The sequence below is a fragment of the Macaca mulatta genome, chromosome 6 (genome assembly GCF_049350105.2).
Source record: "Macaca mulatta isolate MMU2019108-1 chromosome 6, T2T-MMU8v2.0, whole genome shotgun sequence".
Taxonomy (NCBI): domain Eukaryota; kingdom Metazoa; phylum Chordata; class Mammalia; order Primates; family Cercopithecidae; genus Macaca; species Macaca mulatta.
The window spans coordinates 18,810,495-18,822,447 of NC_133411.1; the positions used below are offsets into that span (position 1 = coordinate 18,810,495).

General features: G+C 43.1%; 1 long non-coding RNA gene across 1 annotated transcript; it reads right to left on the minus strand.

Moving 5' to 3' along the window:
- Positions 1–3,131: 3,131 nt before the first annotated feature.
- LOC106998659 (uncharacterized) lies at positions 3,132–11,492 on the minus strand. The gene is made up of 3 exons (XR_001445182.3): positions 11,385–11,492; positions 9,048–9,643; positions 3,132–4,725 (listed from the first exon to the last, which is right to left on the minus strand). It is a non-coding gene; the product is annotated as an uncharacterized LOC106998659 (long non-coding RNA).
- Positions 11,493–11,953: the final 461 nt, after the last annotated feature.

Here is an 11,953-nt window from a genome sequence, read left to right on the forward strand (position 1 = left end):
TTTGCTCAGAATGACAGTTTTCAGCTTCTTCCATGTCCGTACAAAGGACATGAACTCATCCTTTTTTATGGCTGCTTAGTATTCCATGGTGTATATGTGCCACATTTTCTTAATTCAGTCTATCATTGATGAACATTTGGGTTGGTGTGTGATGCCCACCCCCACACCCTGTGTCCATGTGTTCCCATTGTTCATTTCTCACTTATGGGTGAGAACATGTGGTGTTTGGTTTTCTGTGCCTGTGTTAGTTTGCTGAGAATGATGGTTTCCAGCTTCATCCATGTCCCTGCAAAGGACATGAATGCATCCTTTTTTATGGCTGCATAGTATTCTGTGGTGTATATGTGCCACATGTTCTTAATCCAGTCTATCATTGATAGGCATTTGGGTTGGTTCCAAGTCTTTGCTATTGTGAATAGTGCCGCAATAAACATACGTGTGCATGTGTGTTTACAGGAGAATGATTTATAATCCTTTGGGTATGTACCCAGTAATGGGATTGCTGGGTCAAATTGCATTTCTAGTTCTAGATCCTTGAGGAATCACCACACCATCTTCCACAATGGTTGAACTAATTTACACTCCCACCAACAGTGTAAAAGTGTTCCTATTTCTCCACATCCTCTCCAGCATCTGTTGTTTCCTGACTTTTTAATGATCACCATTCTAACTGGCGTGAGATGGTATCTCATTTTGCTTTTGATTTGCATTTCTCTGATGATCAGTAATGATGACCTTTTTTTCATATGTTTGTCAGCTGCATAAATGTCTTCTTTTGAGAAGTTTCTGTTCATATCCTTTGCCCACTTTTTGATGGTTTTTTTTCCTTGTAAATTTAAGTTATTTGTAGATTCTGGATATTAGCGCTTTGTCAGATGGATAGACTGCAAAAATTTTCTCCCATTCTGTAGGTTGCCTCTTCACTCTGTTGATAGTTTCTTTTGCTGTGCAGAAGTTCTTCAGTTTAATTAGATCCCATTTGTCAATTTTGGCTTTTGTTGCCATTGCTTTCGGTGTTTTAGTCATGAAGTCTTTGCCCATGCCCAAGATTGGGTCTTGCTCTGTCGCCCAGGCTGGAGTGCAGTGGTGTAATCTCGGCTCGCTGCAACCTCTGCCTCCTGGGTTCAAGCAATTCTCCTGCCTCAGCCTCCCCAGTAGCTGGGATTACAGGCACCCGCCATTGCCCAATTAATTTTTTTGTATTTTTGTAGAGACAGAGTTTTACCATATTTGCCAGGCTGGTCTTGAACTCCTGACCTCAGGTGATCTGCCTGCCTTGACCTTCCAAAGTGCTGGGATTACAGGTGTGAGCCACTGCGCCCGGCCGGCACTCGGATCTTATGGCTTTCCCAGGACGTGTATGGCTCCTTCCAGGAAGAGGGTGTAGGTTTCAAGCCTATCAGTGCTCTTTTGGGATTGGAAGGAGAGAGGTTGGGGCTTAGGGCTTCTTCTTAGGCACCCATCAACTCTCAATCTTCCTTGTCTCCTCTGAATCTTTCTTTCCCCTCTTTCTTCTCACTGAAGCAAACTTCATCTTATCTTTAGGACAGAAAAAAGAACCTCTGCCTGGTATGAGAATTACTTCCCAGTGTTTTTAGGCTGGGGCCCACCTAGGCTTTTTAAACTCGAAAGCTGACGGTAGCAGCCTGCCTCCTGTCCCTCTGTTCTTTATACCACTATCTTTTTAATTTTTTTTAATTTTTATTTTTTGAGATGGACTCTTGCTTTGTCGCCCAGGCTACAGTGCAGTGGTATGATCTTGGCTCTCTGCAACCTCTGCCTCCTGGGTTTAAGTGATTCTCCTGCCTCAGCCTCTCAAGTAGCTGAGATTACAGGCATTCGCCACCATGCCTGGCTAATTTTTATATTTTTAGTAGAGACGGGGATTCCTCCATGTTGGCCAGGTTGGTCTTGAACTTGTGACCTTACGTGATCTACTCACCTGGGCCTCTCAAAGTGCTGGATTACAGGCGTGAGCCACTATGCCTGGCCCCATGATCTGATCTGATTGTTCTCTACAGCATTTTCATCAACTAGTACTTTACTTTTTTAAATTTTCTAGTTATTTGTTCATTGACTTCTCCCTACTGGAATACAAAAGTCAATAAAGATAAAGACTGGGTCTAATTTGTTCACTGCTTTATTTTTCAGCACTTAGGACAGTGTCTTGCACATACATGGGGCTCAATAAATGTTTGTTAAAAAAAAGTGAATAAATGCGTGGAGCTGATGATCTTGTCCTTTGAGTTATTCCTTTCTTGAGGCAGTGGAAGTGGCCTGAGCTGGGGAAAGGGCTTTAGAGCCACAGATCCCAGAAAAAAATACATGGATAATATCCCAGGATGTTTCCCATTACAAATAAGCACCAGGTAATAACTATATGATTTATAGGCTTATTATGAAAATGGGGTTGTTTTCCTAAAGGTAGAAGCATCTCTGCCCAGTTCCTTCGAGGCAGATATGTTTCACTTTCTGATGTGTGTGCCAGAAGGACCTTGGTGATTTGGAATGTAGCACAATCTTTTGTCTCCAGATAGCTCAGTAGAGATTTTTTTTTTAAGTTACTTTTAAAAAATCTTACTTATTTACTTACTACAAAATTGACCAAAGTAAGTCGAGATATTCTGTTCTCAGTCGTATTCATGTGTTCTAGCTGGAGTCACTGCAAAATCCTTGTTTACATTTTTCTTGGAAACTCTTGATATAGCTGGTTGCAAAACCACTGTGGAATGCAATAAAACATGAAAACGAAGACGCTAGTGGGAAATGGACTTGCAGTTTATGATGTTGTTTTCTTCTGACAAAAATAAATGTACAGATAGATTCATTTTTACAAGCCTAACATATTTTTTCTAAGCTGCTTTGTTCTAAATAGAACTGTCGCTCCTACTTTTTTTCTCCCAAATCTGAACTGAGTATGAAAGAACAGAACTATTTTGAAAAGATTTACCGACTCACCGGTGTATCTGCAGTTGAGATAGCAGACACCAAAGACATCCACTGGGGAAAACCTGTGAAAATTCATAAGGTCACCAAGTCTTTGTGCAGATTCTCTTGGGTTGCAGAGAGGAGAGATTTGGAATTCTCTGTGAAAGTGCAGCTTAGTCATAGATCACAAGCACCGGCAAGACTAATATTTTAAATTATATGTTTATTCTTGGTACTGAATGATTATCCTGAACCTAGGGAGTTAATGTCTTTGCAGTCATTTAAAAATACTTGACAGTAACAGACCCTTCTCTGCCAAATGATCACAAGTTAGATATTGGGGGGTTGAAAGTATAGCTCATTTTTGCAGATTCTTGTGTGTTTGAGGACCTATTTCTACGAGTTATGCTTTCCACATAATTCAAGCCCTAGTCAGGCTTTTCCATTCTGATAGCCTCCAGTTCAGATGTTCCTCAATTTATGCAGTGGCGCTCCTTTGAAAATGCAACTAAGCTAGACCATCTTCTAAATGTACTGAAAGCTCTGGCTGTAATAAATCACGAAAGGCGATATCTTCTCCAAACTGAATCACTACCTCTAATGTTGCTGACTTTTACATTTGAATTCCCTGAGGTTTGGCTTAAAGCTTGGCTTTGGGCCAAGCTGCCATTAGGAGATTGTGCGGGTGACTCCAATACACTCTGTGTAATTGCTGTCAGGTTTCTAAATGGTCCCAACTAAAGGGCGAGACACATTTTTTATATAATTTTGTAGACAGCAAAGATACAATATGGAAATTGTATTACAATTTCCACTTTACATTAGCTGTTGCTGCTTATGCGCATATAAGTAAAGTAATAATAAAGGTGTAATTAAATTGGAGAGAGGAGTGTATATCTATCCTGTTGGTGCTTATCCTATTGTAGAGAAAGTGAGAACACGATATAATCTGGTAATGTGGCCACATGGGTCATGACTCTTTGACCATATATACATTATGTGCTTGAGGCCACGTTTCTCATCCATTTTCCCCGTTCACTGTCAAATGGAGCAATTTATGAACCAGATGTCTAAGAGCTGGTGGAAGGAATGTATTTATTACAGGGTCTCTGCAGCTAAGTTCCTGCTATATGGTTTTGTGGCTCATAAAAGAATGCAGGCTTGCCCAAAATATCATTTCCCTGTAGGCGATGATTGTCGGTACTACTCATAGAACTCAGGGGCTCTCTCCTGTTTCTCTGGAATGTGGAAAAATGATTTCCCACTGAGAGCTAAACTTTGATATCATCTCATATGAGATTAGAACTATTAAAAAACACAGAACCCTTAAAAAAGAAAAAAATTACACAGAACTCTTAAAAAAGAAAAAAAAATGTCTGTTAGGACTTTGTAACCCAGTGAAAACATTCTTTCATGAGCTGTGTAACTACCATCATCCTGAATGGAGGTGGAGCCCACTCGGAAGCTTGACTAGAAGGAGAGTCACAGGCAGACATGGTATTACCCGTCTTAGCCCTCTCTGGGGGAAGTTAGTTTAGCCAAGAAGCTTCAAATGTTAAGGACTCCAACTGATGCCACTCTCTCTATTCTAGAGACAGTAGCTCAAAAACATGACATTTCCAGTTCATCTTATTCGTTCTATTCTGATTCCAGTTTCTCTAGGCCACGTACTGAAGCTAGCTGTTTATTTCTTTTACAGGTATGCATGCATTTCTCAGTTCAGTGAGTCAACTGGACCTTGCTGTATATCAGAGGACATACCTTCATCTTGCATCCTTGATTTCTGTGAATGTGCACCTGAAAGATCTCATATCAATCTTACATAAACACACAAACCCCCCTAAAACCTTTGAATACCCAATTTTCTTTGTTCAGTCAATGAGTATTCATTGTGCACCCATGAGGCGCTCATGCCACTCTGTGAGGCCTTTTGAGAGAGGGCAGAGGATGCCTGGCTCAGGGCCACTTTCTTCTTAGAAATATCTACAGGCTTTTTTCTCTGTTCCCTCCTCCACTTGAGCCTTTCTCAGTGTCTGATGTGGCACTGTTGTCACCAGATGGTCACTCAACCTTTCCAAAGCTTTGCTAATTTTCACTAGCTTCCTGTGTGGCAAAAATGGGAGAAAATTGAGCTCTGCTTTGCAGATGCGGTTTGTGAAACCGTTCATTGCAGCCACCCTTCATGATCACTCCTAGGGCTGTCCCTTCTTTGGTGGAAGGCTTTTGGATTTAGGGGAAAGCACCTTAGCGCACAGCAGCATTTTCACTAACAATTGGTTGTGAAATCTTGGGTCACTCTCGAGATGGAAAGAGTCTAAGAGATTATCTGTTGTAGCACTCAGGCTTCCAAAAGGAAATTGAGATCCAAAGAAGCCACATCCTTTGGCCAAAAACATTTGGCCTAATTTTACTCACTTTCTGTGATTAGGGGCTAATTTCCAAAAGTCTTCAGCACTGTGTTTTTTGCTTTTTCTTTTTCTTCTTTGCTTATGGATGCTTCTGACAGTCATTCTGGTACTCCTCAAGTTTTTAAGGTTCAATGTAGTCAAATTCAACTTTACTCAGATTCCACTAGAGGGTAGGTCATACAATTGTAAAGAAGCAGACAGGTTGTGTTGCAGGACATGCCAAGATTTTTTAGTTCTGATTAATACTAAAAATCAGGCCGGGAGCAGTGGTTTATGCCTGGAATCTCAGCACTTTGGGAGGCCGAGGTGGGCGGATAACTTGAGGTCAGGAGGTTGAGACCAGCCTGGCCAACATGGTGTGAAACTCTGTCTCTACTCAAAATACAAAAATTAGCCAGATGTGGTGGCACATGGCTCTAATCCCAGCTATTCAGGAGGCTGAGGCGTGAGAATCGCTTGAACCTGGGAGGCAGAGGTTGCAGTGAGCTGAGATGGTGCTACTGCACCCCAGCGTGGGTGACAGAATAAAACTATGTCCCCCCCCACCCCCAAAAACAAACAAACAAAAAACAGTGAGGCAGCTGCCTCAGCAGGAAGACATGTGGCTCTGCCCCTGTTGTTTCTAGGACCCTGTGCATTTGGTAGCATTAATTTGTCTTCCAGTGTTGTTTGTTTTATTCATCTTTGTTGTAGACAAGTAGTGACCAAGATCCTCTAAGAGACAGCTGTGGTAGGCAGGCTTCTCAGATGGCCCATGAGGATTGCCATCGCCTGGTTTGATGGCCGTGTGCTATTCTCTCTCCCCTTGGGTTAAGCCCAGTGACCTGCTTCTAACCAACCAACTCCAGCTAAGCTGAAGGGATGCCACGGTTTTCAAGCTTCAAGGATTAGCTTACAAAAGACTGTGACTTCTGTTTTGCTGATGGACTCTCTTTATTGCCTGCTTGGCTTGAAGACTTTGAGGAAGCAAGCTGCCATGATGAAGAGGCCAACGTGACAAGGAACTTCTGAGGGTGGCTGCCAGCCAACAGCAGCAAAGAACTAAGACCCTGAGTTCAACTGTCTGAGAGGAACTGAATCCTCAAAACAGTTTCATGAGCTTGGAAGAAAGTCTTCCCCCGTTGAGCCATAAGATGGCTACAGCCCAGCTCACCCCTTGATTGCGGCCTCTGGAGAGATCCCGCAGTGGAAGATGCAATTACACCATTCCCAGCTCCCTGACTTACAGAAGCTATGAGATAATAAATATGTGTTGGCTTAAGCTGCCACTTTTGGAGAAATGTATTATGTAGCAATAGATAACTAATATGATAGGGAAAAAGGTAAGACAAAGTTGTAAGCACAAGTTTAAATGCATTGCCAACCATACTAATTTTTGCATCACACGTGACCTGAATTTGATCAAAATGTAAAGCATTTTGAATGAAAGTGCATTCACACAAGAACATGTGAGAGTCCTCTGTGTCTTTTAAATCTACAGAGGCAATGAAGCAGCACTCGTGACTTAATATGCAATTTGAATTGCACCAGATTTTTCAGATGAAAGCAATTGTAAAATGTGGAGGGAAGATGAAGTGATACTTGCCATTTTCCTATTAATACTTACACAAATCATGACAGAAACTATATATTGGACACCTGATGTATACTAGGTAATGTGGTAAATGATTTTGCAGCTTATTTCAAGGAATTCTCTCACCAACTCTACGATGGAGGTAGATTATCCCAATTTTTCAGGTGAGAAAAGAATGCATTGGTGAGTTTTCCAATGCCTAGTTGGTGACAGCGATAACATTGGGACCCAGTGTGTCTCACCTGAAAGCCTGTGTTCACAGTTTTCAAACTTAAAAAGTTGTCTGAAGTTGTCGGACGTGGTGGCTCATGCCTGTAATCCCAGCACTTTGGGAGGCTGAGGCGGGTGAATCACTTGAGGTCAGGGGTTCAAGACCAGCCTGGTCAACATGGTGAAACCCTGTCTCTATCAAAAATACAAAAATTATCCGGCATCATGGCACACGCCTGTAATCCCTGTTACTGGGGAGGCTGAGGCAGGAGAATTGCTTGAACCCAGGAGGCGGAGGTTGCAGTGAGCTGAGATTGTGCCACTGCACTCCAACCTGGGCAACAGAGTGAGACTCTATCTTGGAAAAAAAAAAAAAAAAGTTGTCTGAAGTGACAGCTATTCCTCTCCTCTGCTTTGTTCAACCAATGGTAGCAGGTCATTACAAAAGCTACCTTTATTGTTTAAAAAAAAAAAAATGAATTTTCTGAGTCTAAAAGTCACTCTTTTTCCAAGGGTATATTTGCAATTAATCATATTCTGACTTGTGATTTTTTTAAAGTTGTCCTCCATGTCAGTTTTATTATTACTTAGACTTTTTTCACCCTACAGATTTTTGTGTTATATTCACAATTATATTAGTTTTTTTGAGGACAGGAACAGTTTTTTAATACTTTCATGTCTCCAGCCACATTTGTCACTGTATTTTGCAAATAATAAGCATCTGGTAAATCTTTTTTGATGAATTTGATACCCTCTGAAATGAAAACAGTAATAACCTGAGGGATTGTTTAGGAAACCGTCAGCTTCGTCTAAGGGACCAGAGCTGCCAGAAAAGAACCATGATCGGTGTTGCTCAGAGAACCAGGAGAAATTGCTGCAGGACCAGTCTTATGAATTCTCCCTACTGCAGCTTTGTTCCTGGACCACTTCTGAGAAGGATCATGGGTAAATTAGGATAATTAACCATCTGAGTTTACCTGGGACTGATGGGTCTTCACTACAGTCTCAGACAAACGAGGATGAAATGATCTTCCTAGCAAGCATATGCATTTCGTGGGAAGGGATGCGCTTTTGCATCTTTATTTGGCTTGTTTTTTCTATGACTTTAAACGTAACCAACCAACTGACCAACCAACCAATCAACCAAACAACCAACCTCTGGGTATCTTAAAAGGTGTACTAGAGCCTACTGTTTCATAAGCATTGTATGTTTTCTATCGTAAATATTAGCTATATTTAAACAGCAGTTTTAGCATGGGAGATCTAGTGGTATTTTGGAGGTCACTATCATCAATATTTAGCCGTAATGTGCAGACAGGGCCCGTGGGTCTGTTCCGTGTCACAGATATTCTTTGAAGTGCTGGAGAGTTTTGCCCACTGAGCCACTATGCAGGGGACGGAGAGGAATAAAGCGGGTTATTTGCATGCACTGCAGGTCCAAGACAGCTGTATCAAAAGCTCACACGCCAGGCTATTTAATTTGTTGGCTGCTCAGTGGAAAGAGGCCTGCTGGGCAGGGTGGGTTGGAAGAATTAAATGGAGAGAAATATACACCAGTATAATTCACACTACTGTTTCTTGGCTGCACTCACATGTGGATAAAAAAATTTTCCTACCCTAGAGCTGGCATATTTGTTTTGCCACTTTGTCTGAGCTAGTACCCTGGCAGCTGAAAGCTGGTGGAGAAAATCATCCAAGTGAGCTGAACTGGTTTTTCACTTCTGGTAATTTTGAACTTTCATTTGGCACTGCCTGGTAGTTGGACTGTGTTTCTCTACTCGGTGGTCATTCCCAAACTTTCTTCTTCCCCTCAAACCACGCACATCCTTTCCTTTAGCAGACAATCTCGCCTCCTGCTTCACGGAGATAAACAAATATGTCATCAGCTTTGGTCCTACGACTTGTCACCGCCAACTACAACAGTCTACCTCTACCTTCTGCCATGTGTGCCTCTCCAGCTCAGTTATGAGGGAAGAACTGTTCCTCCTCTGCCAGGATGAACCATCTTGCGTGTGCTTCGTGTACTCCTTGGTTCTAGGCAGCAGTGTCTGAATTGGCCCTCAGCAATCCCCATCTCCTCCTATTTATGCTCTTCTGCAATCTCCTTACTTAGCGTGTGGACCTAGTGACTTGCTTCTAATGAGAAGAATATGGCAAAAATGATAGGCTGTCACTTCCAAGATCAGGTTATAGAAGACTGTGACTTTCATCTTGCTTGTACTCTGTCACCAGCTGGCTCTGATGAAGCACCTCCCATGTTGCAAGGTGCCTTATGGAGAGGTCCTTATGGCAAGGAACTCAGGGCAGCCTTGGGCCAACAGGAACAATAAACAGAGGTCCTCAATTCAGTAGCCCATGAGGAGTTGCGTCCTGCCGACAACCATCTAGGGTGACTGAATGTGCATCCTTCGCCAGTTAAGCCTTGAGATGATGGTAGCCTCAGGTGACACCTTGATTTCAGCCTATGAGAGACCCTAAGCCAGTAGGCCCACCTAAGTGACACTCAGATTCCTAACACACAGACCTGGGAGATAATAAATGTTGATTTAAGTCACGTTGTTTTACACATCAATAGATACTTAACAGATCTGAAAATTTTCACACCTATATTTGATCCTTGATTCAGGATGAATACCGGCAGAAGTACAGCTTGCTTTCTATCTCTAAAATGGTGCTGTCCAATAAAATAGATCATGAGCCACAGATGTGAACCATGTATTTTTCAGCCACATTAAAAAAAGCAAAACGAAACAGGTGAAATTAATTTTAATAATGTATTTTATTTAATCCATATGTCAAAACTACATTGTTTAAATATGTAATTCATATACCACATGATTAAAGAGATAATTTAGATATATATTTTTTGGACTGAGTCTTTTAAAACCCATGTTTATATTACACTGGCAGACATCTCCATTCAGACACCCAATGGACCACCTGTGGCTAGCAGCTACCATATTGGACAGCTCAGCTTGAAAGTGAAAACTTCACCGGGTGCGGTGGCTTACACCTGTAATCCCAGTACTTTGGGAAGCCGAGGCAGGAGGATCACCTGAGGTCAAGAGTTCGAGACCAGCCTGGCCAACATGGTGAAACCCCATCTCTACTAAAAACAAAAAAATTAGCCGGGCATAGTGGTGCCCGCCTGTTGTCCCAGCTACTCCGGGCAGAGGCTGAGGCAGGAGTATTGCTTGAACCCAGGAGGTGGAGGTTGCAGTGAGCTGAGATTGCACCATTGCACTCTAGCCTGGGCGACAAGAATGAAATTCAGTCTCAAAAACAAACAAAAACTCAGTTTGCTCAAAAAACACATTTCTCTTCAAACTTTTTTTTCTGTTTTATTTATTTTCTATTATTATTTTTAGAAAGGGTCTAGCTCTGTCACCCAAGCTGTAGTGCGGTGGTGCCATGTCAGCTCACTTCAATCTGCCACCAGGGTTCAAGCGATTCTCCTTTCTCAGCCTCCCAAGTAGCTGGGATTACAGGCCCATGCCACCACACCCAACTAATTTTGTATTGTTATTACAGATGGGATTTCACCATGTTGGCCAGGCTGGTCTCGAGCTCCTGACCTCAGGTGATCTGCTTGCCTTGGCCTCTGAAAGTGTTGGAATTACAGGCGTGAGCCACGGTACCTGCCCTTTTTTTTTTTTTTTTTTTTTTTTTTCCTGTTTTAAAAAAGGTTTCTTTTGCTGGGCACAGTGGCTCACACCTGTAATCCTAGCACACTGGGGAGGCCAAGGCAGGAGGATCACTTGAATCTGGGAGCTAGAGACCAGTCTGGGCAACACAGTGACACCCCATCTCGAAAGAAAAAAGGAAGGAAGGAAGAAAGGAAGGAAGGATGGAAAAGTCTCTGAGAATTATCCAACCAGTTGAGTTTGCTTCTGTGGCCTCCCCGGGTGCCCTGTGGCCGTGGGGACACAACCAGCACGGCATTGAGGGAAGCGCTAGTCCCCTATCCCCACACCGTCTCTAGACGCTGGCTTCTGGGAAATGCCTCATTTTGTTGGTGTGTGGGTTTTCCACCATAGTCACTGTGCCCAGGCTCCCCCACGCCGACTCTCTCAGCACAGGTCTGCCCTGCCCTTGTCAGGAGCTCTGCCATTTCCCCCTTGGTTCCCCCCTAGTTCCGCTGATTCTCGCGGGACTTGGAAGACGCCTCCACTGGCTCTCAGCTTTGGGCTGTCCTTCCTGTGCCTCCGCCACGGGGTCTCCTGGCCTCACACACTTTGGTGACCCTCGGCAGGCATACAACCTACTAATTTTCAGTTGTTTTCCTCCTCAGGGCCTATGAGAAATTTTCAGGGTCTTCTGCAGGCCTCACTGGAAATGAGGGGGCCTGGGTGGGCACCTCCCCGCTCTTCCGCGCTTGGCCCAGCCCCATCCTCTTCTGCTGGAGGTGCTCCGTGTGGGGCAGGCAGTCTGGGAAGCTGCCCCGCCTTAGGATTCCAAATGGAAACAGCTTTCTGCCTTTGGATTCTCATACATATGATGGAGATTTCTCTCCTACCCCTCACACCCATCAGCCTGGATTATCAACCACAGTCTCTCCTTTTTCCCCAACCTGCTGAAACAATCAACGGTATCTGATTTTTTTTTTTTTTTTCTCTCTCCAGGCTCTTAACTAAAGAGCAAAATGAGAAACTGAAACAAACAAACAAAAAGGTGTGGACAGTGTTAATTCCTTTCCCCAGTGTTAGGAGTTACCCTGCAGTCTTCCTTATTCCAGTGTTAACTGAGATAGACTCTGCTCTAGGTGTCCGACCTCTGTCTTCATCTTCCTATCAAAACCCTCTTAGTTTTGAGAGCCATACTTTTCCCTCGCTAG